Here is a 27239-nt window from a genome sequence, read left to right as displayed (position 1 = left end):
TGGCCAGCCTCCCCGCCTGGCACCCCACCAGCCCGGCTCCGGATTATTTGTCTGGAAAGCAGCAGCCGCTCTCCGGGGAAGGGGGGGGAGTTGACCGACGGCCGCGCGCGCCAATGGCTGCTCGCTCCTCCCCGGCCCGGCGCTGAGGCCCAGGCAACAAGGCCAGCAGCACCGCCAGAGGAAAGAGGAGCGAGCCGAGCCGAGCCGAGCCGAGCCAAACCCCACCCCCTTTCTCCAGTCCGTGCGCAGTGATTGGTCGGCTGGGTCTCCGGCTGCTAGACAGCGGGGGGACTTTGAGTTGAGGATTATTGCAGACTAAGCAGTCTGGCTCTGCAGCAGCAAAGCGGAGGGGGGTGGGGAGAGAGAGAGTGTGTGTGTGTGTGTGTGTAACGAGGGGAGGAGGGGGAGAGCTGGCAGCTAGCCAGCCACCATCAGAATTAGCTCATTGTTCAATAGAACCAGCACAGGCAACCAAACCCCAGCCTGGGAGAGAGGGAGAGAGACTTTCTCCCAGCCGCCCCCACCCCTTTTCTTTTTTCCTCCAAGGCTGCTGCACTTTGGAAGAGGTGCAGTCATTCTTTCCCCACACCCCCAACCCTACCCACTCCCCCCGCAACTATAAATTCCCTTCTGGAGCATGCTGCCCTCTTTTTAATCCACATTTGTGTTTCAGATCATGTAGAAAGGACAGAAAGGGAGCAGGGGCTTTTGTCTGTAAGTATATGCAATTCCAATCCACAGCTCGGAGAGATCTGCATCCCCTCCCTCTCTTTTCTTTGTTTCTTTTCATTTCTTTTTGCCCTCGGCTGGACTCTGCTGCAGCAAATTCCCCTCCCCCCCGGCTGCACATTTCAAAATAGGCTTTCTTAAAAAAGAGAAACGTGCAGTATACATTTTTGCTTAACCCTTTCTGCTTTAAGGCTGGATTTTTGAGTTTGGGGTTTTTATGCAGTAATGGGGAAAATATGCAAGGTTTTTCTGAAGCTGTGGTTCCCTCCCATTTTTGCAATCATAACCACAAAAATGCATTTTTTAATCGACAGCACTTTGCTTTGCTAGCATGCATGCACGACTCTTGGGTGGGATTTTCTTCCCCTTGTAAAATGAATCTCCCCTTTCGCCGCCCTGACAGTGGATTCCTCCCTAGCTGCCGGGGTATATTTTTAGAAAGCAGTCATTCTTCTTGCAGCAACCTTAGGCATTTTTGCATGTGCAGCAGTTGCAAAAAACCAGCCACACTTTAAGTGTTTTTATGCAGATTTAGTGATCTACGTTTCAGCAAAGGTTTATATACACGTATCTACATGTGAACTTGCAATCTTATATATGGTATTTGTGTGTATATGTATGCGTGTAAATGAGCTGTAACTAATTAAATTGTATATATGCATATGGTCTGTATACATTTAATATACTTAGTATAAGAAATTTTATTCCATGCATACTAATGTTGCCACCAGCTATGAGATAGAGGGACTGTGCTGTGTAACATAGTAAATAAAGTAGAGATTGCATTGTAGTACAATAATTAAATGTAGAATTGAGATGAAATGTTATAACGTTAAATGTTCATTATTTTCCTGTTTAATAATTGGAGGAGTGAGTAGGGGTGTATGTGTGTGTATTTGAGAGAGAGAGAGAGAGAAGGGTTACGTAATGCAATGCTATTTCCAAAAATAACCACACTGGACCATAACATTTTATGAAAGTGTGACTTATTTTTGCTGTCTTGATTGCAAACGATTATAGGTGGCAGTAATTCTGGGAACAATGAACAACTTTTACATTCAGTACAGAATGATCTATTTTTGTCCTCTTGTCTAGTGGGTTAACCATTAAGTATGGTGCACTTCAAAGATGTGCAGAGTGCTAAGAATAGCACAGGGCTTTGCAAATCCAGGTAACAGGGATTCCTTTGTCCTATATTTAAGCCTATAGACCACTGAAGAACACAGATGCATACTATGTAAATACACATGTCCTTAGACTAATTTGCATGCCTTCTGATCTTAGCTACTGAAGCATATATTTAGCTAGTATTATAACAAATGAGCCAAAACCTCTTGAATTTTGTGACAGTTGTGGTGATATGACTTTTTTTAAATCATTTGTAGATTATTCTCTTTGTGGTACCGGACAGAAACTGCAGTCCCAAGACTTAAGAGTCTAAAAATGGTAAGAATTAGTTGTTTTAGCAGAGAATCAGTAGTTTCCCATGCTATCAAATATCAGAATTAACCTCCTTCCCCAACCCTCACCACATTCAGAAATATGACCTTTAAAGACATCCTTTGGGATTCTGGGGATTTGCCATACAATGATTAATGCACTCTAAAGCCTTTGTGAGTTGGATTTTTCATTTTTAGACATTTTCAACAGAAACCTGAAATCACTCCTCATGCAGTGAGGTTTATTTAATCAAAACAAGAGAAAATGTTTGCTGTCATGTAAAGAAACATAAGTTGCATAGATGGGAACACGCAGACAAAGCAACATGCCACCAAGTCCATCACAAAAAACAACAACAAAAAGAACTGATCATTGCACATAACAAATAAAACAGTGTTAGTCTGTATAGCAAATACCTAACATGCAAAACAAATTTGCTTTTTATGAAGTAAATTTTCAACAGGAAAACCTCTTTTGGGGAGCTAATTGCTCCCCAAAAAAGGAAAGGTAGGTCTCAGCCCAGCTGAATTGAGGTTTACTGTAATTGTTGAGCAACACTATAACAATTAAATCATTTAAATTTCCCTCTTAGTATTTTTATTGCATTTTTATTTTTAATCTGTTTCTTATGCTATAAAATATTTGTCACAGATACATAAATAATCTTAGAGGTCAAACATGGTAACCTCTAAATATAAATATAGAATCTTCTGACGGGGGCTTCCAATTTAGGAGGTGATGACCCTCAGACAGTAGGACAAATACAAAGGAAAGGTGTCTGTAGTTTTTTATTACTATTATAGGCTCTGATAAGGTAAACTAAGTAAAATTTGATATTTTTTGTCCCAATAATACTTTTTATTGAAAATGTGCCCATTACTTGAAAAAGTTGGGAATCCATGCACTGATAAAATTGATACACCTTAGCTACTACATAAACAGGCTTGGCAGAATTCATTTATTTTTTTTTATAATTGGATAATACTAATATTTTTATCATCAATGTAAATGTTCACAGTTGTGCAAAATCTTGGGGAGGGGAGTCAAACAATTATTTAATAATAGTAGACATTGAGATTCAAAAAGCTAATGCTTTGTAATAGTTAAAACACAAGTTGTCATCATCCCATGTCAAAACATACAAAGTAAACAGCCTTAAGTCAAACTCTAAGAAGTTCTGAAGCAGCATTTTTCTTACTTTGCTGGTCTGTGAATTTCAGTTATTATTGATGGAAATATTTTTTGTCAGTTCGTGTGTAGAGTAAAATCAGTTTACTGATAAATGTTTCCAAGGCTATACGTAAACCCTATCATCAGGCTCCTTAGGAAGAACAAAATTCTGTGCTAATTTACACACGTGCCACCTCATTTCTGAAGTGGAATTACATAGGGTGTATATTAGCCCAGAATTTGGCCTGAAATGTGAGGCATCTGAGTACAATATTTGCGTGAAGATAACGCTAAATTAATTAGGATAAATTATATTTTATTTGTCTGATTCTTTTGTTGGAAAGTGTCTTGATATGAAATCTATTATGAAGGCCACTTTTCATATTTGTCTACTGAAACTTTATCATTTGTGTCTTCAAACAAGTCATGCAAATTCCTATTCTTCCCAGAGTCTACTTTTATGGAAAGATTTAACTCATTTTCATACAAATTAATATCTTAGGGTCGGGAATTGAAAGGGGAAATGCACTATGAATAGAAATCATGTTAACAGTCTTTCAATTTGCACCCGTTTTGGAGTTTCTGATGGGATGTAGACCATTATTTTTCCCATTCTGCCAACACCAAGGAGGACAAACTGCCAATGTTTTGTAAAGATTAATACAAATCTTGAGATAGCAGGCACACTTTTATATCTGAGATGAATTTGACACGTGTAACAATCTGCCCTCCCCCATTTAGGCCAAAAGTGGCCATTGATTTTGCCAGCAAATAGTTCTATAAATCAGACCAGTATGCATGCCAAACCTAACATATAAATTAGAGTTATCCAAATACAGAAAAATAATCAAACATAATTACCCATCTGTTAAGTTTTTCCATTGTTAACTCTGTAGTGCAGTCTAACTGAAATTTCAGTTGGTTGGTCTTAGAAAGTTTTTTTGGGATAAGCCAAAGTTCCACACCTTTTTTGTGATTCTTCCTTCAATATTTCAACATGAAAGAGACCAGATTCCACATTGGCTTGCACCCTGTGCAAGGTTGCATGAGGTGTAAGTCTTGGCAGAATTTGCCTTCCTAATCCCTCCAGCCTCACTTTTTGGCACAGTACCACTGACTGTAATGAAATCAGACCACTGACATACTTCTTTCATTACTAATGCGGACATAGTTGCCATTGACATAGTAATATAGTCATTTAGTCCAAATATTTTTTTTTTTGCAGTTCAAATATGCAGGACTATTCCTTCATTTAAAATGTTAAAAATAATAATAATTTATCTGCATTGTACTGAGTACTGCTTCCATGCAATTATGAAGTACTTTTACCTACCTTTGGTATTGCTGCAGAATCAAAGGCTCAGTCCTGCTTTTACTGAAGTCAGTGAAAGTTTTGGTGTTAGACTTCAGTGGGAACACGTGTAGGCTCATTTTTTTTAACCTTTTACTCTTTGACCAAAGTGAAGATATATTATTTATTTGGTTAAACTTACAGTAAATTAAAATTGTGGCTATTGTAGGCTTGTTAAGTAGCACAAATTCATCCTTTGCATAACTTTATCAAAGTCTTCACTTTTCTAGGAGTTCCTGTATGTACTTTTTCCTATTAAATGTGTTTTACAGAATGTATAATTTCAAACACCTTGAAGACTCAATTTTCAGTATTTACTCTGCTTAATACAGGTGGCTTTTTCTGGATATACACTTATGATGTGCTAGTACCAGGTTAAGGAATCTTTCCCTGCACTCTGTAATATTAACATGAATAATAAATTGAAGGGTTGAAAAGACAGAAAAATGTACATAGTTTTCTTCTGTGGATTTTTGGAGACCTTCCATACACATGGCATAGTTTGAAAGTAATTTTAAGTTTAAGGGATCAGTCCTTAGCTTGTGTTACTTTAATTCATTTATTCATTTCATTCATTGTGAAGTAAAAAAGGACGCTTTTTACTTCTTTATGATGTATAAAGGGCAGAAACATTGGGGTTTTCTTCTTTTCCTCTTCCCTCCCACCCCTCTTTAACATTAGAATTTCAAGCCATGGCTTACTTTTTTCCTGGACAACATAGATAATGAGATTTCACTGCTAACTGAAAAGGGAAGGGATTTTTATTCAAAATGTTTTTTAAAAACCCTTTTTGTTTTGTCATTTGCTTTTATTAAAATCTATTTAACTCATATGCCTAACAGTTGGAAGAAAATATCTTTGACAAAGATTCAACACTCTGACCATTCAATTAAGGGTTAGGAAGGCTCCCAGTCCATATGTATGGGTCCTCCAAGAAGACCTGCAGCAAAACCAGACAAGACAAGACTTGGTGTTTTGAAGGTAAAAGTGAACAGGCGGTGGTGAGACTATGCAAAGAAGCAAGAAACGGCACAATGCCTGCCATCCTCCCCCCACAGAAGTTCAGTGTAAAGAGAACTTGCAAAATATTATGCTAAGGGATGGGTTTATAGGAGTAATTCCCAGTGACCTCAACGGGAGTTATGATTTGTGTGTCAATGACCAAATAGATCCTTTAGAATTCAAATCTGATCTACATCAGGGAAAAATCAATATTAAAATGTTAAATTTCAGGACAGGCCATTATTTTCATCATGACATATCACTGTATGCCAGCATTCTTTCTAAATCAACACTGCTGCGACGGCATAGGGATTCAGAACCGTGCAGTATGGGTGCATTGACCGAGAATGTGGGATCAGTTGAAGCTGAGCATTTTCAAGAATGTGTTCTTGGTAGGTTTAGATCAGTTGACACCTCTTACAGCAACATTTGTATCTTCATAGAGACCTTATTACCAACTTCTTTGTTGACTTCAGGCTTTGCTGCCATGTATGGAGAAAAAATCTATCCTGGTAATAAAAAATAATTTAGGTGTATTGTGGCAGGGATGCACCCCAGTGCAAAGGTGTTAGATTCACTGCTGATGAAGTATCTGCTCCTAGTTGATCCATGGGTCTCACAGGCTCAGCACGTTATGCTCTTCACTCGGAAGAAGGATAATATGATGGTGACATATTGGAGAGAAAAACAATGGAGGAAGCAGGATTGGCAGTTTCCTGGAGGGGGAAAAACTAATTTAGGACAAAGTGCTGGTAGATACTAGCTTAAACCAGGATATTGGGAAACATCAATTATTAGAATATACTAATGAAAATTACAGGAACATTTTGTGACTTGATAATAGTTTTGCAATAATATGGTCAGTTTAATTAAATTAAACCAAAAAAGCATCACCCTGAAGCTGTATACTATTGCCTTGGTGATCTCAAACCAAAATTGAAGCTTCTGAATCAGGGAATTCCCCCCTTAACAATGAAAATTATATGTTTGTTTAGAAAACGAAGGAGAATTCCCAGATTTGGACGTTTCAGTTTCTGTTTGAGGTAAACTGCCAAACTAACTGTCCTGTCCAGTACTCACTCTCTTGATCTGGGAGACTGGTATGCAACTGAACTCAGTGACTACAATGACTCAGGTCAGAATATTTCAATATGAGCAAAGGTGGAAGGCCACTTGGCCCAATTCCTGGGTATTTTGAGAAAGATCATGGAGATGGCAAAGAGTCTTAGATGCAGAAACTACAAAGAAAACGTGAGTGGGAAGGCAGACCGTATGAGGAAGCATTTTTTGCAAAATGCAGTAGAAAGAACTAAGTGACACCAGAACCACTGCCTTTGGCTAAACGTAGGAAAGTATCCAGAATCAGACGGGGAGGATGAAGGTACTGGTATTACCATATTGCCAAGTACATCAAAAGAAATCCAGATCCAGGTTGTCCAAAGATAATGAGGAAGATGTATCGCATTTTCCCACCACAAATGGATATATTTGTAACAAAAACAAATCTAGAATTTAAACAAAAGATAGAAATTTTTTACGGCTGTAATATTCCCTTTTTTGATTACTAAGCATCCAACTTTTCAAGCAATGATCAGCAGCCTAAGGCCAGGCTACAAAGCACCCAGTTGAAAGCAGGTAGCAGATGAAATGCTAGATGCAGTTACACATGGCTTGTGGGTGAAAGCATGCCACAGATTACACAGAAAAGCAATGACATTAATACAAGATGGCTAGTGTAATGTGCACAATTTCCCAGCAATCGCTAACTGTGCAGATAGGGAAAACTATAGTTTATGTATCAGTATGTGATACTATAGGCAGTAAGATGATTGGAAAGAACTGTGCTACACTGGCAAGAAAAAGAGCTAAGGCATTAGCAAATGAACTGTAGAGTTGTGTTGTTAAGACCTACCTGGCTGGGAAAAAAAGATGCAAAGTATGGGAAGTGATTTGGAAGAAGGTGACAGCACTTTGGTTACGTATGGATATCACATTGGCTAACTACTTGAACAGGACCTTTTCCAAAGGATGCTGATTGAACATGTTGTAAATTTACAAAAGTATTTTTGTAATCCCCATCAGCCTGGTTAAAAAGAGTCAAAATCTGTAAAACCCCAAATCCCTGGTGACACATGATGGAATAGTCATATAATATGCCTGGAAACATGCGTTAAAAACTGGCCTCATTATCTCAGGGTTGCCAGTGATCATAAGGCAGAACTTGAAGATAGAATGATCAGTCTAATTAATCATCAAGGGATTTAATGAAAGCAAAGAACATGATCAGTAAGTTGAAACCAGGTGCTGTAGCACTTGACACACTCCAAAGGGACACAAACAGTCAATGTTGCATAAAAATTATATTTGGATCTATTGATAAATGAAAATCTTGCACCACACAAAGCAAAAGTACAAAACAGATTTCATGAGGCGATTACTCTGCATATTGGCCAACCTTCATCCAAAATATGCAGGAAAGAAATTGTTAGCTGAGCAAGAAGAAATTACAAGCAAAAATTGCTCAGCAAAAATCCAACTAGCATATTTACATTTAAAGTAAAAAAAGCTCCGTATCCAAAATCAATGTTTTCATCCACTATCAAGGAAGAAAATTTCCCCTGTAACATAGCGGAAGAACTTGAAGAGTGTTGATATTCCATCTGACTTCATAGAACTGATAGTGCAATTGCATCAGTGTCCAGCAAGCATAGAACAAATTTTTTCAAACTTTGGATATATCCCTTCAAAACCGAGAAATAGGCTCAGAATAAAATATTATGAAAGTTGGTATTCTGCTCCAGAATGCTGCATGGCCAAATGGACCTGGACTGGTAGTCTGTAACTCCGTATGCTTCTGATCGCTCAGTGCTTCAAACCTGCAACTCTGCATTATCATTGTTTTCATATAATTGAATGTTTGAATTTTGTTTATATAATACTGAAAACTGAAATGAGTCATGATGTGTATAACTTCCTTGAAAAAATACTTAACCAAAAAGTATACAGGACATTCCAATGTTCAATATTATAATTATATATAGTAGTATGATGCCCACTGTAGTTTTACTTTATTTGTAAAACCCTAAATTAATCTGTGAATCTACTGCTTTATGTAACACAATTTGGATTGTAACTAAAACTAAGTGTAATGTGGTGCACATTAGTTAAACTGTTTTTAAAACTGGGACTAACTAGTTTTCCGGATCTGTAAAAACTACCTCTGATAAATACCATGCCATCCATGGGAGGAAGGCAGCTCTTATCGCTAAGAAAGGGAAGCAGCAAACCTGCACTTGAATTCCAGTGGGTCGGGGGGAAAGCATCCCATTTCTGTCTAGAAGCTCAAAAGGAAATTGATAATATCACTATTCAAGTTGGGCAAAGAAATGTATGCAATGCCTTAAATTTTATATTAAAAACCTTATCCTGGTTTAACCTATTGAAAATAGGTTGGTTACTCATGAGTCCATGCATGTAGTTGGTACAGTTATGATTGCAAATATTACATGGTACTTATCTAAGTTTAGTTGGGACAGCTATTGACAGCCTTACTGTATTCTGTGAAGATCATTGATCATACTTGGTCTGGCAAAGAAGCATCTGTACATATTTCAGACATATCCTGATGAATATAAAGAGGATGAGGGACTATGATTGGGCACGGAACCCAGGTTATTAGTAGTCACACACAGGCCAAATATAACCTGGGTTTCATGCATGATAAAACAGGGCCCTAAACATCAGAAAAGCCCTAGTAGTTCTCACAACTTGCTGAATACTGAGCCTGGGGCTAGAACTGAGGTCTCCTGAATGGTAGGGTAGACAGGAGCACAAGTCCCTAAGTAGGATCGCATTCTGAAGTCAATGGTGTTGCACAGGTTTAACCAAGTGTAGAATTTGGCCCACGGAGATAGAAAGATCAGTTGTGAGATTTTATCATCATGAGGGTGGGTGGAATGTTTGTTTTTTAAAATGTGCTTATATATTGTACATAGGGTACTTTATGGTTTAATTTAGTGTACTTGATTACTGACAAATTGAGATTTTTTTCCAATCTCAAACAAATAAGATGAAATAAACAAAAATTTACTCTGCTTAGAACTTTTTCAAGTGAGCTCCTCACAACTGCAGAAAAACAAAATAAAGTAAGAGATGGAACAGTTCAGGTGACGAGTGTCCAAGCTGTACAGCGCGGACACTCTGAAGTTGAAGTTTAAATAGTTTTTCGTCTTTGTCTCAAACTGCTCTTTAGTGAACTGTGTTCAAAAAAGCTAAAATATGAAACATTAGAAATAATAAATTAATGCACACAGTCGTGATACTTCACCATCAGAAAGTAGGGTTCAGAAAAAACTCAGTCAATGGAAAATTGTTTCCATTGCAGTTCCACTGTCCTACATTGAGTTCTGACAAAGATTGAATTATTTTTTGTATGAGATAGAGAACTATAAATTATCATCCCTAGAATGACTGCATAAAAATAATTCACAGATGTAGACAACATTGATTGGGACAAAAACATTGAAATAAAAGGACAACTTAAAATGTAGGTTGTATTGAACAAAGATTGATTCATCACTCTGAAACCTCATTAAGCCTTACCAGGTGGGGAGAAAAGTTGGAAAGGTGCAAAATGTTCTCCTCAAATGTTTAAAATGGAATGATATTAAATAATTTGAGTCTGGCACAAAGGCTGCTAGATTGGCAAATTCACTGTAGTATTACTGAAAGAGTCCTTGTATAGAAGTTCCTTTGATGGCTACTGTTGTTTCCGTTTCTAAACACTACACTTTTAAAAATCTCACAATATATAACCCCACATTTATTTTTTATCTTACAGGAAAATAGATGCATTTGGAGTAATTTTGTTAAAACTAAACTCTTTCCTATATATTCACATAGCACACATTATGGACATTTTTTGAAAACAAATAGTGTAATGATGTTTGGGTATTCATATTAAAATGAATAGAAACCTTTAAGTTTACTTAATATATACATTATATATGTAATGTATACTCCTCTAAAAAGAATGATTGAATTCTTAATATTGTAATGTTCAAAAGCACGTATTGCCCATTTTATGCCATCAGACAGCTGCTCAAAGATTGTTAAGCTTTTCTTTATGTTGACATGAATGTATCTGGTGATAAATTCTCCAGTATAGAAGTAGTGGGTGGGTGTAATGCTTGGTTACCAGAAGGAAATCCTACTAAAATTTGGAAGGGCAATAACATTGGCAAGTTCTTTTACACTTGAGTTGTCAGCTAAGGAATTAAATAAAGCTACAACACCATCATCACAAAAAACAGTGATTGCCAGGCAAACTATTTTCATTGATATATTTTGCTTTCCAGTTGACTAGAGCTCAAATGATATATTACGTTATTTACAGCATACATGACAGAGCACAGTTTAGTTTACCATACTTTTTTATGTGGGGTAACTGAAAGTGGTATACACTGTAATAATGGTATTGGCAGTGCAGTGATGTTGCAGGCAAACGTGGCAAGACAAACTTTTGAGTACTTATAACAGTGTTGGACAAAGCCATAGATATTACAACCTGTTTCACTGAGATAGGGAATGCTGGTCAGGACAGTTGGAGTTGTTTCTTACCCTGTTATAAAAGTGCCTTTGGATCTTTAACATCTGCCAGAGATAGAGGTGACAGAAGGAGAGTGCCCCATGTGGGATCCAATTTTCAGTCCTGAGCTCTGAGGGTAAGTCTACACAGTGAAGAAAAACCGAGAGCTGGCCCATGCCAGCTGACTCAGTCTTGTGGGGTTCAGGCCGGGGGGGGGCGGTGTTTTGTTGCTGTGTAGACTTCTGGGCTCGGGCTGGAGCCCATGCTCTAGGACCCTGCAAGGTGGGAGGGTCCCAGAGCCCAGGTGCCAACCTGAGAGCCAGTGTCAGCTAGCATGGGCTAGCTGCAGATTTTTCTTTGCTGCGTAGACATATGTTAAGTCACATTCTGCAGAAGCAGTGTACCTTGCCCCTAGTTGACAAGTACCATATTGTGGTAAGCTTCCCATGCATTGTATATGAGGAAAGGGATATAAATTTCAGGGTGTATCTTGGAGGATTCCTCCTTCTGAATACCCAACCCACATTATCATTGCAGTAAGTTGTCAGTACTGGATATCAGGCTAATTCAAGTGGCTCTGAAACAAGAATACTGCCAACTAAGCTACACAGAGACTAGCTGTGCTGAGGACATTTTGGGCCAATTTTGTAAGGGACCTCAGCTCTGCATCCAGTTTTACAGTTGTCATTTATTGAAGGTGCAAATATTAGCATTTAGCCATCAAACGTGCTTGCAAATCTGGTAGTTAATGCTCTGTATTTGAACCCACAAGTGGTTGTATCTTCAAAATTAGACACTACTTTTAGTAATCAGAACTGTTACATTTGCTTCATAGAATCATAGGACTTAGAGAGGAAAGGACTTTGAGAGGTCTAGTGTAGTGTAGTCTTAGTCCTCCACTCAAGTCAGAACTATGGCCACGTCTACACTATAGGATAATATCGAATTAGCTAAAATCGGTTTTATAAAACTGATATTATAAATTCGATTTCATGCGGCCACACTAGGCACAGTAATTCGGCATTGTGCGTCCATGGTCCGAGGCTAACCGTCGATTTCTCTGAAGCGTTGCATTGTGGGTAGCTCTTCCGTAGCTATCCCATAGTTCCCGCAGTCTCCCCCGCCCTTTGAATTCTGGGTTGAATCATTATTGTTGCGGTGGTTCTGGGTAAATGTCGTCAGTCATTCCTTTGGGAAAACATCAGCTGACAATCCTTTTGCGCTGTTTTTCCCTGATTGCCCTGGCAGACGCTATAGCACGGCAACCATGGAGCCCCGCATCGTTCAGCTTTTTTTTCTCCGGCACCATATGTGTACTGGATGCCGCGGACAGAGAGGCGATACTCCAGCACTACACAGCAGCATTCACTTGCTTTTTGCAATGATAGCAGAGATGGTTACCAGGTTCGTCGTCTGTACCGTCTACTGCCGGAGAAAACTGGCAAGAGATGACGGTTATCTCTCCTCCTTCTGTACTTCCACTGGCTATCATGAGTGCCCCTGGCTGAAATCGGCGGGGGCGCAATGCAAAAGCAAAATTGGGATTGACTCACTTGGGACTGAGTCAATCCCTCCTTATGGTTTCTAAAAATAGAGTCAGTCCTGCCTAGAATAAGGGGCAAGTGTATTAGAGGACCAGTGTATCAAAGCACAGCTGCTCCTTGTCAGTTTTCACAGGGGGTGCCCCTGCAACAACCCCACCTGTTGCTTCCCTCCTCCCCCCAACCTTCCTGGGATACTGTGGCAGTGTCCTGCCCATTGTGTCATAAAGTAATAAGAATGCAGGAATAAGAAAACACTGAGTGTTTAGTGACATAGAAATGAGGGGAGGCAGCCTCCCGGCGCGATGATAGTCCAGGCAGGACATTAAGCGTTGTGGGGGAGAGGAGCCCAGCATTGCTCTGCTGCTATGACAGTCCAGGCGGTACAGAATCTTTTCTTTACACAGGAAAGGGAGGGGGCTGAAGCCCCCAGTTGCTATGATGAAGCTGGTTATTAGCCGTTCTGGTCCTATCTACTGGGAGTAACCAGCAATGTTGGCCTCAATGTCAACATGTTAGATATTCATAAGGACGGTTACTAGTCCTATTGCACGCGTCTACCACCGGGAGGGGGAGAAGGAGAGGAGCGGATACTGCTCTTCACTGCTGCAGCATCGCGTCTACCAGCAGCATTCAGTACACACAGGTGACATTTGAAAGTAGTCAAGAAATGATTTCTTTCCCTTTTCTTTCACGTGGGGGGCGGGGGAGAAACTGAGGAGCTGTTCCCTGAACCACGCCAACACTGTGTTTGAACCTACAGACATTGGGAGCTCAGCCAAGAATGCAATACTTTTCAGAGACTGCTGTGGACTGTGGGATAGCTGGAGTCCTCAGTACCCCCTCATCCATGAGCGTCCATTTGAGTTCTGGCTTCCCGTTACGCTTGTCACGCAGCGCTGTGTATCCTGGAGATTTTTTTCAAACGCTTTGGCATTTCGTGTTCTGTAACAGAGCTCTGATAAAACAGATTTGTCTCCCATACAGCGATCAGATCTAGTATCTCCCGTACGGTCCATGCTGGAGCTCTTTTTTGAATTTGAGACTGCAATCGCCACCCGTGCTGATCAGAGCTCCACGCCTGGGCAACAGAAATGTAATTCAAAAGTTCGCAGGGGGCTTTTCCTGTTTACCTGCCCGCTGCATTCGAGTTCAGATTGGTGTCCAGAGCGGTCAGTGGTGCACTGTGGGATACCGCCCGAAGCCAATAACGTCGATTTCCTCCACACTAACCGTAATCCAATATGTTAATATCGAATTTAGCGCTACTACCTCTCGTCGGGGTGGAGTACAGAAATCGATTTAAAGAGTCCTTATATCGATATAAAGGGCGTTGTAGTGTGGACGGGTACAGCGTTAAATCGATTTAATGCTCTTTAAATCGATTTAAACGCGTAGTGTAGACCAGGCCTAAGTATTATAGACCTCACTGTGCCAGATTATTGTCAATCTGCAATGATTTGGCACAGTAGGATCTATAATACTGTGCCAGAAAATTCCTCTGCAGTCCAATAGCATTTGGAAGATTTATCCGTGTAGGAGAACATGTGTTTGTACAATCACTGTCTTTCAGTATTATGGCAGTAGAAGACAATTTAACATTCTGGTTGTAATGCAAATTCAATCAAGCATTTAAAAATATAGTGGAACAGTTGTTTTAGCAGATATAAAAGGAACCCAAATAAATAAAAAGTAGAATTTACCTTTAATTTTCTAAATATATAGATTGTGACCCTGATCTCCTTTGCACTACTCTGCACCATCAGTACAAGTCTCCTGCTGTGGAGTATCAACAAAACATCTTAAAACTCTACACCCATTCACAGTAATGTGGTATTGATAATGTGACAGGTCTTCCTAATGACTGCTGTTTTGTGCTCAGTAATGACATGAATGTTAGTTGCACAAAGAAGTATCTTACTTTTAAACTTCATGTTGTCCTGCTAAAGAAAAGGAGGTGGCGGAGACTTCCATTCTTCCCAGTTAACCTTTTCTAAAGTATTCATGAAATAATTATTTACATCTTAATTACTTTCATACAGCAAGTATATGCCTGTGTGATTGATAGGTGTGATGGACAATCTACTATACAGTTGTAGTTTTCCTCACTGAAATCATGCTAACAATGTGCTTTTTGGCTGTGCTTTATCTACTGTATAGTAATAATCAAAGCATAGTGTAGGGTTATGATTTCTGGAGTAAAGGAGGGCCAGGGAGGATGAGTGTATTGATAAAAGCCTCTGTGCATTTTGTGAATTTCTCTTTGGTTTCCATTGCACATCATTATGTTTCTCTGGCTCTGCATTTCATCTGGCATCATGCTACAGCTGTTTTTTATTCCTTCCCATCTGAAGACTCAAAGCCCCAACTGTAACAAGATGAAAAAGCCTAAATGAGACCAACAGCCTTTTCCTTTCATTTACCATCTTCCTCACATTCTCTCTGTGCTCAAAAAAATGAATAGCAAGTTAATTTATTAATTTCTTTTGCTTACCACTTTTTCAGTTTGTCAGTTTCAGAGGAGAGGATGCCATCTGCTCCTCCTCCTCCCCCCAGCCCTGACCCATTTGACTTAATTTTATTAGGTTTCAAATATAAACCCTCCTTATAAATCAATCTTGTTTGACAGTGTCTCCTTCCATCAATCCTCATATTCAATGAGGATTGAAATCAATGGGAATTAGGCACCTAAATGCCTTTGGGGATCTAGGCCAAAGTGCCCCCAACATCTCTTCTGCCCAGGGCCCTGTATGGGGCCAGAGCAGCATGGTTCAAGGAGGGCACATGGGCAGGCTGAACTGAATATTGTCAGTACATAGCTTCTGCTGATAGGATCTCTTCAACTGGGCAGAATTTAAAAAACTTGAGAAAGTTCTGATTTCTTGTAGTTCTCTAGGGGGGCTGCTTCCCTGAGTCCATTTCTGCATCAGCCTATCAAAATAGAAGATTGCCACTTGCTTGTCAGTTTTTCTTTCTTAATGTGTTTAAGAAATTTTAATCACAACCTTCAGTGATTTACTCTTCTGTGAAATAATATGTAGTGATTAGAATGTCTTAGATTACACTGGAGTTTCCCTTTCCAGGAGATTTAGAAGAAGACTCGCGTGCAGCTAAAACACTAGAAAGCCATAACCCCCTAAACAACAGTTGCTTTGTAGGATAAACCTCTCCTACACTAGATTAGTAATTTAGTGGGCATTAATTATAAGGAGCCTATTGCTGTAGTAAATACAGAATTCAACAGATGGGATTTTTAAAAGTGCTGAGCATTGTCTCAGCTCTTCTTCCATTGAAGTCAGTGGCAAAACTCCATATTGCTTTCAGGCTTCAGGGGAACACAAACATGCCTTCTGATTTTTTCTTGAATGAGTTAAAAAAAGACTGATTAATGTTCAGATAGCAGTGCTACAAAATAGTGAAGTCTGTTTTAGAAGATGCAGCTGGATGTTGATAATGGGCCACTGATTTTAAGCAGAACTTTCCACTGAAGTCAGTGGAGATTTCAGCTTAAAAATGAATGGCAAGTGTATCTCAATGTAATTAGAATTGGGAAAAGTTGTCATAATCGAATGAAAACTGAGAAACCTCAGACTCTGCACAGTAGGGAGAATCTCCTTAGGAAATCCTTGATGCTCACTGTTCCTGTTCCACAGAGCCCTTAGAGCCCTAAATTTACAGAGTTGCAGTGGTGGCATTTTCACAGGTTCCTGTAGAGTGGGAAAGTATGCCACAGAGGTAGACTGTGGAGTAGATTTATCCTCTGTGTAGAATGCTGCTCTTTTCATCTGCTTTTAAACCGTGGAAGGCCTGTTGTGCTCTTCTTTCCTCTGTTCCTCACAGTGGAGAGAAGCATATGGTCCTGTATGCCTACTGTTGTGTTACTTTTCTGTCTAATAAAAAAACTTTATCCTGCATAGCACATCTTTCAGGTAAGAGGTAGGATTTCAGTGCTTCAAGGAAGAGTTAATTGTTAGGATTGTTGCACTTCTCTATGGAATCAGCATTTCTGGAGCCGTGGTAGATTGTTTCAGCACTCCTTTATCCCACATCTCGGGTGGAATACTCTGAAATGACCTGCAACTCATCAAAAGCTGGAATCTTTTGTATTCAGAGCGGTTGTTGATCTTTATCACAGGAGAAAAAAAAAATCTGGCACACCAAAGAATTCCAGACTGCTCAGTAGTATGTGAAATCTTGTGTGCTGCTGGAGATTAGGATTTTTTTCAGCCATGATTTAGGGAAAAATAGAAAGAAAGTAATAACTTTTTATGCTCTTTTTTTTTGTGAAGAGTCCTGGAAGAAGCCAGATAAGCAGGTTAACAAGAATGTGCATACTGAAGTTGTCCAATAAAAGGTACAATATGTGTGTGTGAGATATCTAGACTGCTGCTTCTCTGAAGGCTAGATCTGGGCAGCATTTGAAAGATGCTGCTCTCAGGCCATAGGAACTGGGAGTGAGGGAACAACTGTTTCACTTTACCACTTCTTTGTAGCTGATTATGTAGCTCTATTCCTGTTCTGTTATAAATGTCTTCCAAATGTTATAGAAGGAAGACAGAACATAGTGTCCTCTATAGTTGTTGCTTATAAATACGAGGGTATTATATAAGGAGAAGGATACATTAGAGTGAAGGGATTGGTGACAGTTTTAGGGCTCTGACACACTGGTTAAACCTATTCTGAGGGCATTCTGCGCCAAAAAAATAAAAATTCTGCTCACAGTATTTTAAAATTCTGCAAATTTTATTTGACAAAATAACTACATAATCATGCTTGTTTGAATTATTTTGGTAATTTATTTCAAAATACTTGTCAACAGACGAACACAACCCCTGCCCTTCAGAGCCCAGCCATGCTCCCCCATCCCAGGATACACACAAAAAAATTCCCCCAGGAGTAGAGAGTTAAAGAACCCCCCTATGACAATCCAGTTCCTGTTTCTGTGCCTCCTCCTCCCTCAGAGTTCAGCTGGGAGGTCAGACACCCACAACCCTTTCCCCCACCGCCCAACCACAGGCCCCACAGCCAATACACCTGAATCCTCTTTCCTTCCTCGGGAGCCCAGTCACAGGCCTGGATAGCTGTATGCCCTCCCCGCCAGAGCCCAGGGATCCAGAGGGAGAAACACCCTGATGCTCGGTCTCAGGCTTACATGGAGTTTCCTGCACGCTGCCCTCTCCTTCTCTTGGGGCAGGGGTCCCCAATGCGGTGCCCGTGGGCGCCATGGCACCTGTGGGGGCATCTAAGTGTGTCCTGGTTGGCAGTCAAGCATCTGCAGAAATGCCGCCGAAATTCAGTGGCATTTCGGTGGATGCTCAACCGTCGTCACGGTCCTTCGTCTGGTGCCCGCCAGACGAAAAGGTTGGGGACCACTGCCTTGGGGTATTCTGGGAACTTCAGCTACCAGGAACCCTCTAGCTCCCTCCCCCTCCCCTTGGCAGTGTAGTCTGTGTGCAAGCTGGGTTCTGCCAGGTACAGCAGCCCCTAATGGCAACTAGCAAGACTACAGCCCATTTCTGTGGGGGAAAGGAAATTCTGCACTCACGTTAATTTCTGCAAAATTCTGCATTGCAGTGATGCAGAATTCACCCAAGAGTAACCTATTCCTTGCTGTAATGGTATGAGGATTCTCAGTTTACATATTTCTTGAGGTGAACGAGGAAAAAGGTTCTTTGCACTATGACCTAAATCCTTGTGCTGTGAAAAGGGGTAGAAGTAAACAACGTTGTAACCCAGTCTGTGCAGTGATGCTCAACTGTGCTCAGCCCTGGCTTTGTTCCAATATTATTGTCTTTTTTTAATTTTTATTGTAAAAAAATTGAGAGGTTTTTTTTAAGTTGAAGTTTTACGTTTAAACTTAGTTTCTGTGTCTTAAGTTAATAATAAGCTCCCCTTTACAAATTGAGGCCAACTCCAGGCAAGATGCAATATCAACTTGGCACACTGATTTTACTCTAAAGTTCTTGGGTTGATGGCTTCCTTTTTTACTGATTTACTAATACTTTAGGTATGAAGCTTGGTGTCTCACATGATTGTGCCGAAATCAATAAAATCTAGGATTATGAGGAACTAAGTTGCCTAAGAAAATGTTTAGGAGTGATCCACTCATGTGGCTTAGGGCTCAACTCTGATTTTCTTGCTGCTTAAGTCAAGCCTTCACATATGCAATAACCACAGAAATGTGCCAAGAAATGAAAATATTATAATGTGAATCAGAGTTGCTGTGGGAAGTCTACAGTATTTGCTTCCTGTGAACAGCTGGACTGTTGTAAGTCTTTTTTCTTACTCTGTGCTGGAACATTTTTTTTTACTTTTGTATCTTTGTATATCTGTTCCTGAAATACTAATCTCAGGCTTTATGCTGACTACAAGTTCTGTGTGTTTTTTATAGTACTCTGTCAATCAGCATATCTGAACATCTATGCAATTTCTGCCTTATACATAGGTCTGTAGGTTTTAGATGACATTGTTATTTTAATTGATCTTGAGTCGTGGATCTCAATCTTTTCCAAACAGGGATCTCCTTTCCCATTTAATTGGACTGCAATCATGACTACTTTCCCATTTAATAATATGGGAAAGAAAGGGTGGTCATGACCCCCACGACACCCATTCATGACCCCAGCATTGAGAATAACATAGGAATTGCCATATCAGGTATGGAGAAGGAATTTTTCCCTGATTAGAGTGGCAGTGACTTTGGGATTCTTTGCCTCTCTCTGCATCATGGAGTGTGGGTCACTTGCCAGGATTATCAGGTTTTCACTCAATTCCCTGCCACTGCAGGGGCCTTGGGCATTGTTGCACCTCAGTCCTTCCTATTCTCTGCCTGTGGCACATAATAATTTAGTTTCCTGCAGGTTGTAATAGTTTGGTTGTCGGATTTAGTGTGTGAATGGCTGGGGGGTGTTGGTGGCCTGTGGTAAAACAGGACATTAGATAAGGTGATCTGGTGGTCTCTGGCCTTAAACTCTGTGACTCTATGGCAGTGATCCCTGAAAGACTCATTTACTATGCCCTTGGCTCTGTTCTTTCAGTTTCTTAAAAGGGTATGCCTCCTCTTCACTGGGTGCCATATCAGTCTTATAGTATCCTCTTCAACAAATAATAGACTCTGCGTTCTATCAAAGGAAAACTCCCCTCACCATCCAGTAATCCTAATAGTGTGTAAAAACTATCCTCAACCTACCTCCTCCCCAGATGCCTGGGTGGCAATATGACTAGGGGGTTAACAAATTGAGAATATGTCAAACCAAGTGGGAGAGGAGTTCACAAGTTCAGGTGACTTGTGAGGAAACTCCTTACCAGCAGCTCTCTCCTGATTACAAGAGAAACTCTAGTTTGAGTATCTCAGCTGATCTCAACTGTGGCATGAGAAGAGAGGCACTCTCGCAAGAAGCAGAGTCCTGAACGCTATAGATCTTTACAGGTATAATCAGTACTTTGAATTCCACCCAGTAGCCAGTGCGCTTCCTGTAGTAATCATCACCTGCAGTTGGAATGCTCTCAAAATGCAGTCCCATATGGGAGTGCTTTACATTAGTCTGATGGTAACAAAAAGAATACGTGTAGTAAAGTTAGCATCCAAATGAAATGGCTTCACTTTCCTCACCAAATGCAGATGGAAAAAATGTCTTCTGTTCTATTGCTACCACTTTCACGTACAGTAGTAGGTTTGGTTCCAACTACACTTTTGCGTTACAAACCACAGTGACATTCTGGCAGATGCACTAGTTCATTCAGGGATGTTATAGAATACTTGCCAGTTCTTCTGGCTCCTCCCCCAACTTACCAACATTATCCCAGTCTCATCAGGATTGAGCCTTTGTTAATTAGTCCTCATCGATGCCTCAATGTCAAGTGGACACTAAAAAATTGTTTCCATTGCCACATCAGTGACAACAGAATGACATTTGCAATTCCTTGTGTGACCAGTAACGCATGGACTGCAGTATGTTCCAGTAGCCCTTTTTGGAGCATTACAAAGGGTATATTCAAAAAGCACATACACTTGCTACTGTAATGAAGTCACCCAGTTTTAGGCAAGGAACATATATAGGCGGGGGTACCAATTCTTTTTGCAGTCATAAAAGGACCACACATGTATTAAATTTGTTACATAGAATCTTATTGACCAACAAAGCATCAGATTATGTAAAGTCAAATTACATAGATATCCATTAGCACAGGGGTTCTCAAACTGGGGGCCGGGACCCCTCAGGGTCACGAGGTGTCAGCCTCCATCCATCCCACATCTCGCTTTGCCTCCTGCATTTATAATGGTGTTAAATATATTTAAAAGTGTTTTTATTTATAAGGGGGGGATCAAAAGGGGTCACCAATACAAAAGTTTGAGAACCACTGTATTAGCAACTCATGTAACAGAGCCCTCAGGCACTCTGCTCCACAGACATTAGCAAAGGATGCCATCAAAGTCACATGAGCTTTATGAAAGTACATTTTCTACACATCACTATACCTATGGATAACTCTGATAACCACACCGTTGTGCCATGCATTTTAATGACAAAAACATGTAAGATAGTCATTTCAACAATGTTGAAAAGATCAGATTTATTATAGAATGATTAAAATTCCTTTCTGAAGATTTTTTTCCCTAGCACGTTGTATTTTGTATTTGACAATAGGCTTAATTTTCTAAAGAGCGCATCATAGTAGAACACTAAATAGCACATTTGGAAAATTGCATTGGCACTTAGTTTGTGTAAAGTGAATGCCAAACTCTGTCCAAATATAGGATTTAGGCGTCCTGTTTGGGTGTCCATTTGTGAATGTCTCCCCATGAAAGAGGAGATCACAGAAGAGTAAGTTGCTTGCAAGGACTCACTTGTGCAGTCCTGCATTACAGAGCACTGGTTTTCTGCAGAAGAGGATCTTATTCCTTTGAGGATAAAAGAAACGCTTTGAATTCCAGAATGTGCTGGACAGCTAGCTTACATAATGCCATTTAGCAAACATCTACAGTGGTGAGATTTGGGGAGCCTGTGAAATGTATGTGCATTTCTGATGAACCATGGAGCCCTATTGTGTAGGGCAGTGGTTCTCAAACTAGGGCCGCCGCTTGTTCAGGGAAAGCCCCTGGCGGGCCGGGCCAGTTTGTTTACCTGCTGCGTCTGCAGATTTGGCCAATTGTGGCTCCCACTGGCCGTGGTTCGCCGCTGCAGGCCAGTCGGGGCTGCAGGAAGGGCAGCCAGCATGTCCCTCAGCCCGCGCCGCTTGTCTCAGCTCCCATTGGCCTGGAGCGGCAAACAGCAGCCAGTGGGAGCCGTGATTGACCGAACCTGCAGATGCGGCAGGTAAACAAACAGGCCCGGCCTGCCAGGGGCTTTCCCTGAACAAGCGGTGGCCCTAGTTTGAGAACCACTGGTGTAGGGGACACTGGGTGTACCATCACAGGTATGAGTGTAAGGGCTAGGGCAGAGTTGGTGGCTCTGCCACTATGTGGATCCACCAGGCAATCTCCACTGCAGACGGAGGAACACAAAAGCTATTCTAGCCCTTATGATGGAATAGCAATTACAGATCGAGGACTGAGAAGTATTCTTCCCTCCAAACCAAAGAGATCCCTAGTACATAGCTTAGTGGCACTGAGAAGGCGAATTGGGGCTTAATGTAGAGAGAAATACATACTTGCAATAAGATATATTAGAACACTCCTAATTCTAGGATAGGCATTTTCAAACATTTACATAGTGTGGGCCACATCTTCATAGAATAGGAGTCTCCTGCTTCTCTGTCCATTCTGGATTGCATGACTCATCTCCCCTACCATTTGTAATCAATCGTACACCTAAGAGAATAGCAGCAGTTGCTTACATGGCAAAGATAATATTAAGAAAGTGTTCAATGTATTTTTCAGTCTTTAATCTGATGTATTTTGTGCTTTTTTGGAGAAAAGTTAATGCCACTGTCCTTGTTCTTCGTTTCATCTCCTCCCACTTGTTCTGTTCCTCTCCCCCTACTTCCCAGTATGTACTACTTTGCTGCCTGGTCCCCTTCTCCTCCTGCACTTGCTTCCCTTTTTGCTTGGCTGCTTTTTTTTCTGAACATGCTGCCCAGCCACCTGGTCGTCATCTTCCTCAGCTCTCCTGGGTTTACTGCCAACTCCATAGCTGGACAGTTGTCCCTGCTGTTGACTGGCAGCTCTACTCCTGTTTGTGGCACTGACTCTAGCAGTTCCCATCTTTTCCTCCTCAGTCTCTCGAGGCAGTCACTAATAGGGACATCTACACGGACTCCTCTGTGGTGAAGAGCTTGGATATTTGCAGGAGCAGGTGGAAAGGAGGATGAACCAGTGATCAGTTACTGGTGGCTCTCTGAAGACAATCAACAAGAGCTCTGCAGACCATAGCACTCTCTTAGGATGAGTTTTGCCCAGTATTTTATTCTGTTTCATCATAAGGTTGTGTAGAAGTCCAAACTGCCCTGTCTGGTTAGAATGAGACCATTGCCGCGAGTTTCTTTGACATATATTTGATGGCCATGTTTTTTAAGGCTGACTCTCAAAATAAAGATAAGATGCACTGTTTTAGGGGAGGCTGTTATGTTACATCAATTCAGCATTAGCAAATTACAAAATTTTACTTTTAAAGAAAAGTTGTGTTTTTCTTTGTGAATTGGTAGACATTATTGTTCATTGCTGAATGTATTGGGGCAAACTCTGAATTGGGCTTATCTCCCCTTGGCTTTGCATCTTCAGATGCATAGTTGAGGCTATCCATAGCATGTTCAGGATTTTTGAATGAAGACAGAAGGAACCTGCAGTGTACTGATTATTATAAATGAGCAATTTTATGTGATTTTTCCTTGCGTTGCACTGAAGGGGAAACATTTCAGTGCATAAGCACAGATCACTGAAATGGAAGAAATCAGCAACTATTATATATGCCTCAGCCAACCAAAAAAATAAAGTGAAGAGTCAAAAAACTGCTGGGGAGACTGACAAGTATATTGAAGAGTGATCAGTCTGAGCATTGCCAGCTGTGACTTATGGAACAAATATGGGAACTCATCTAGAAGGAGGATTAAAAACTAGGGAGTTGGACACTAAAGACTGGAATGCTTGATGTTTTGAACACACAATACAAGAAACAAAAGTAGGAAAACAAATCAAGTGGAAAGGCATTTTTGGAAACTGAAGAAGCTAAAGTGGCAACTGGCTAATAAAACTGGAAGAGAAGAATACAGATTCATAGATTCCAGGCAAGAAAGGACCACTGTGACCATCTAATAGGAGCCCCTGTCCAACACACACTGTAAAACTTCCCCCAAAATAATTCCTAGAGCATATATCTTTTTGAAAAACATTCTATCTTTATTTTGAAAATTGCCAGCAATGGAAAATCCACGATAACCCTTGGTAAATTGTTCCAGTGATTGATTACCTGCCTTCTTCTTCAACACTTAGCTGAACAATCGGCTGTAGCAATTGTTTGCCATTTGGTCCATTCCTTTGTGGCTGCAAGGACTTGACAGGCCAAACGTCCAACGTCAGAACAGACTTGATGCACCCATGTAATAGGGGACCTTAATTACCCTCTCTGTTAAAAAAAAAATTATACCTTATTTCCAGTCTGAATTTGTCTAGCCTCAACTTCTAGTCATTGGATCATGTTGTACCTTTCTTTGCTAGATCAAATATTTGTTCCCTTGTAGGTACTTATTGACTGTATTCAAGTCAATCCTTAACCTTCTCTGTGTTAAGTTAAATAATTTGAATTCCTTGAGTCTATCCCATAAGGCATGTTTTCTGATCTTTTACTCATTCTTTTGGCTCTTCTCTGAACCTTCTCCTATCAGTATTCTTTTTGAATTGTGGAGACCAGAACTGGACACAGTATTCAAGCAGCGGTCACAGCAGTGCCAAATGCAGTGGTAAAATAATCTCTTTGCTCCTACTCAAGATTCCTTCATTTATGCATCCCAGGATTGTGTTAGCCCTGTTGGCTACAATGTATACTGGAAGTTCATGGTCAGCTGATTATCCACCATTACCCCAAAACAGTTTTTAGAGTCACTGCTTTCCAGGATAGAGTCACCCATACTGCAGGTATTGCCAGCATTCTTAGTTACTAGATGTATACATTTAGCCATATTAAAAAACATTATTTGTTTGTGCCCAGCTTACCAAGGAGTCCAGATTGCTCTGTTATCAGTTACCTGTCCTAATCATTATAGGCCACTCCCCCAATTTGTCTGGAAACTCGATGATTTTATGATTTCTTCCAGGTCATTGATAAAAGTGTTAAATAGAACCAATCCCTGAGAGACCTACTAGAAACACACCCATTTAAAGACGATTCCCTTTTACAATTACATTTTGAGACCTACCAGTTAGCTTTTTTATCCATTTAAGTGTTCCATGTAGATTTTTTATCATTCTAGTTTTTTTTTTAAATGAAGATGTCATGTGGTACCAAGTCAAATGCCTTACTATAAGACTATTACATCAACACTATTAACTTGTAATCTCATCAAAAATATATCAAGTTAGATCCTATCAAACTATTTTCCATAAACCCATTTTGATTTGCATTAATTGTATTATATTAATTATATTATTTCCTTTAAATTTTTACTGCGAGTCCCATATTAGCTGGTCTATTATCTTGCCCAGGATCAGTGTATTATCTTGCCCAGGATCAGTGTCAGGCTGACAGACCTATAATGGTCATGCCAATTACCCTTTTTAAATATTGGTACAATGTTAGCATTCTTCCAGTTTTCTGGAACTTTTCCAGTGTTCCAAGATTTACTGAACGTCAACATTAATGGTACAGCAAGCTCCTCAGCCAGCTCTTTTAAAACTCTTGAATTCAAATTGGACCAGCTGATTTAGACATGTCTGACTTTAATAGCTGCTGTTTAACATCCTCCCTGGATACTAGTGAAATGGAAAGAATTTTATCATATCATGACATCATCTTTTTCTCTCAAATATGAAACAGATATTCATTGAACACTTCTGCCTTTTCTGGATTATTGATAATTTCTTCCCATTTCCATCTAGTAATGGACCATTACCATTGTCTGGATTCTTTTGGTTCCTAATATACTTAAACTCCTTCTTATCGTCTTTAACTCCGCTGACCATAGATTTATCCTTTTGTCCCTTTGTTTCCCTTATAAGTGTATTGTAGTTCCTAGTTTCTGATTCATATTCATTACTATCAACTTCCCCTTTTTTCCATTTGTTATTTTTTTTATTTTATAGCTGTCCTCACTTCCTCTCTAACTAGGTTCACTTTTTAACCAATATGACCTTTTGGGAGGGTGGGGTGTTATCTAATAAAGTGTTCTTAAAGAATTCCCAATTATCATTCACATTTTTCTTTTTAGAATTTTTCTCCTATGTGATCTGGCTCATAATTGTTTTTTTCAGCTCTGTGAAATTGGCACTTTTAAAACATAGCAAATTTAAACATGGAAAATTGAGATCACTTATAATGGAATGGAGCCGCATAGAGAGTAAGTGGAGCAAGGGCTGCCAACTACAAAGAAGGATGGACTCAGAACAGGGATGTAGGACATGGCCTGACCATGGTTATCGTGCAGTAGGCAAAATGAGGCTGTGAGATGTATACAGCATTTTTTACCAAAAGCATTATGACAGTCTGTTGTTCCAGCCTGATTGTGGTGAAGCCTGTATTGATGTTTCTGTAACAAAGGGATGTTTCAGGGAGTTACATTATATACAACTGTCAAGTCATACAAAAGAAATCTAAAGATCCCCACCTTTCTTCCACTTGAATAATTGCTTTCAAAATGACAACAGTAACAACGAATCTTAGGGTTCGTCCTTTCCTTTTGCACTGTGACAGTACTGAGGATTAAGAGTTCTTGCTTCAATTTTGACTGCTCAATGATTTACTCATCCTTGATTGTCTCCTTTTGTACTCTCCACTGCATACATTTGGTCTTGGGTTCACACACAAAACCCATGTAAAGAACGAGCTCACGAGGCAGCAGTCACAAATAGTAAGATACCATATACCTCAGCATCACATCAATGCCGTGAGATTGATTCATTGATAAGTGAAACTCACTCCTGTGCAGAAGGCCAGCAAAAGCCTCCAGTTCTGCAGGGGGATCTGCATGGGGGTGAATTTCACCTTAATGTTTATAAAGCATTTTAAGATTCTTCAGTTGAAGATGCCATAATAGTACAGCCAATTATGTGTATTTTGAAATCAATACAGTTTTGTCAGGTCTCCAAAAACAACACAGTTGTCAAACCAAATAATACTAGCAATTGATGCTTACATGGTGCCTTCCATTTGAGGATCTGAAAAGCACTAACATGAACATTAACAGATTACAATACCAGTGTGATGGACATTAATTATCCGCCTTTTACAGATGCATAGAGATATTAAGTAATTTGGCATACAGTGAATCA

The 27239-nt window shown here is 40.1% G+C and overlaps 1 long non-coding RNA gene across 1 annotated transcript; it reads left to right on the top strand.

Annotated features, from left to right (window-relative positions):
• Positions 1-303: 303 nt before the first annotated feature.
• Positions 304-26303, top strand: LOC116817829 (uncharacterized). The gene is made up of 4 exons (XR_012656119.1): positions 304-714; positions 2115-2175; positions 21690-21832; positions 26223-26303. It is a non-coding gene; the product is annotated as an uncharacterized LOC116817829 (long non-coding RNA).
• The last annotated feature ends 936 nt before the right edge of the window (positions 26304-27239 follow it).

This window comes from Chelonoidis abingdonii, chromosome 6 (genome assembly GCF_003597395.2).
Source record: "Chelonoidis abingdonii isolate Lonesome George chromosome 6, CheloAbing_2.0, whole genome shotgun sequence".
Taxonomy (NCBI): Eukaryota; Metazoa; Chordata; order Testudines; family Testudinidae; genus Chelonoidis; species Chelonoidis abingdonii.
Note: the sequence above shows the minus strand (reverse complement) of the source record. Positions and strands in the feature narration are given on the sequence as shown.